Source organism: Solanum stenotomum, chromosome 5 (assembly GCF_019186545.1).
Source record: "Solanum stenotomum isolate F172 chromosome 5, ASM1918654v1, whole genome shotgun sequence".
Lineage (NCBI taxonomy): Eukaryota > Viridiplantae > Streptophyta > Magnoliopsida > Solanales > Solanaceae > Solanum > Solanum stenotomum.
This window is the reverse complement of record NC_064286.1, coordinates 54,078,286-54,080,708: the sequence shown is the minus strand read 5'-3', so window position 1 is coordinate 54,080,708 and position 2,423 is coordinate 54,078,286. Positions and strand designations below refer to the sequence as shown.

Here is a 2,423-nt window from a genome sequence, read left to right as displayed (position 1 = left end):
CTTTGATATAATTTTAAATATTTCTTATACTTTTTCATAGTTTTTATCTTTTAATATATTATTTCAAGTTTGAAACTTAGAATTATGAATGGTACAATAAAGATTATAGTCCACAGATGTTGGTAATTATAATAAAGTTTAAATCAAAATCAAATTAATACTAATGCAAAAAGAAAATCAATTTAACATTAAGAATGACAATAATATTGAATATTTGTTTTTTAGTTTTACATTGGTTTAGACAATTAAAATACATAATCTAATTTTAATTTCTTTTAATATTTAGTCATGTAACTAATACTTATTAAACTTATTTTAGCATGATTTAGTATTTTAAATTATGATCATTTTCATTATGACTTGTAATTTGCAATATTTGTTTTACTCGATTTCATTATTATTATTTTTGTTGGATATTTTAGTGTCATTAATCATATCATATTGTGTTATTTTTTTAAGAAATACCTTAGATATTTGTATTTTGATAGGACTAAAGGAATATTTGAAGTTCAAGTAAATTATATGTTTATATGAATACTTTACCGGAAAAACCCGAAACAATCCGATAAAACCCGAGTTTTATTGGTTTGGTTTAGTTTATAAATTTAAAAATCCGACACAATTGGTTTGATATTTGAAAAACCCGAACCAACCCGACCATGTACTCCCCTAAGCATCGTGTACGTACCAAATAAGAATCACAAATATGTATAGGCAATTTCTTAATGAAAATTAAAGAGCATATAGTAATATACAAAAAAAATTATAAGTACATGTGTGTATACATTTGTTTTATTCCTTCTCCTTTTTTAGTACCAACACAAAAAACAACTATTATTTATAAATTTAATAGCAAAACAAATAAAATAATTTTAAAAAAATATGACGTTTACTTTGCTAAATCTTTTTTAAAATTGTCATTAAAATATTATTTCTTGGGGAATAATTCCGATAGAAAAGTTTAATACAGTAAGTATTAATATTATTTGCAATAACATAGAATATATGGGGATGTAGCTCAGATGGTAGAGCGCTCGCTTAGCATGCGAGAGGTACGGGGATCGATACCCCGCATCTCCATTCTTTTTCTTTATTTTTACGTAAAACCTGTTTGAATTGATTTTTCTTATGTATTCTTAAGCTAAATTAATTTTAAGCATTTTTATAGGGTTCAAGTAAAAATAAAATAATATTTTCATACTTGAGCCAAAGAAATAAAAATATGCCCATTTATACATGTTCATAGTCTATTCTTTATGATCATTGTCGAAAACATATTAATCATTTAGGGTGTGATTCGAATGGTGGAATTTCAAAATATATTTTCTAATTTTTTATAGGAAAACAAACTCCTCAAAGGTGAGGAAAATGATTTGTTTAATGAAAATTTGTCCAGATTAAACATAATTAAAAATGATATTTTGATACATTTGACAAATCTTTAATTTAAAATCACAAGATTCAAAGTTTTCTTTATTTCAAATTTAGTGTGACTGTATTAAGTCTAAATAGGTAAAACAAATTAAAACGGAAGGAATAGTAATTATTTCCAAGGAACAACTTCTTCTTAAAAGTACTAAATTTATTTATATCCCTATACACTCTTGAGTGTTTTATTAGGTAGCTAGTCCGCCTTTTATCTCATTATCATGTTTAACTTTTCGAGTGTCAATCTAATTCTCGTCTAGTTTGATACTCTTGTTATGCTAGATTCAATAATGAACGACTTTTTTAGGTCCAATAATTTTTGTTGTGGTAATTCTCGTTTATCTTCAAATAATCTTGCTAATTTTATTTTTGGGACCTTTTCGTTTTCTAGTTATTTTTTATTTCACTCACACATGTTGCTTTGCTTAGTAACATTATGCGTCGGTTTGGACCTTGTCAATGAATCAACGTATGTAGTATCCCCATGGGGGAACCGCAATTATAGACGAAAATTAAGTCAGATATCTAGTGAACATATGCATTCGTAATAATCAACAAAACAAATAGTGAATCTTATTCCTTCTATAAATGATGCGCTTCTTCTTCCTAAAAGTTTAGAACTTAATTATTAGGTCAAAGTAGTAATAACTTCCTAGTTGAAGTTGGCACATGTAATGTAAGTCATGACATCAAAGGTTAGTCACATCTAGGGGTGACAGCATGGGTAATTAATATGGGTATTCGTTCATATTTATCCATTTTAAATGGGTTGAATATCCAACTCATTTAAAAATGGGTAAAAATGAATAATACTCATATTACCCATTTAAAAATGGATAGTTAAATGGATAAAATGGGTAAAAGATGTGCATTCACATAAATAAAAAAAAAGTGATAAAGAGTGGGCTAGTAAGAAAGTCTTTTTTTTAAAAAAAATAATCTATAAAGAAAAATGAAACTTTTTTAAAAAAAATTTTGGGATAGGGGGGCGGGGG

At 26.3% G+C, this 2,423-nt stretch overlaps 1 non-coding gene across 1 annotated transcript; it reads left to right on the top strand.

Annotated features, from left to right (window-relative positions):
• Nucleotides 1–1,007: 1,007 nt before the first annotated feature.
• On the top strand, nucleotides 1,008–1,080 carry TRNAA-AGC (transfer RNA alanine (anticodon AGC)). Its single transcript has one exon. It is a non-coding gene; the product is annotated as a tRNA-Ala (tRNA).
• The last annotated feature ends 1,343 nt before the right edge of the window (nucleotides 1,081–2,423 follow it).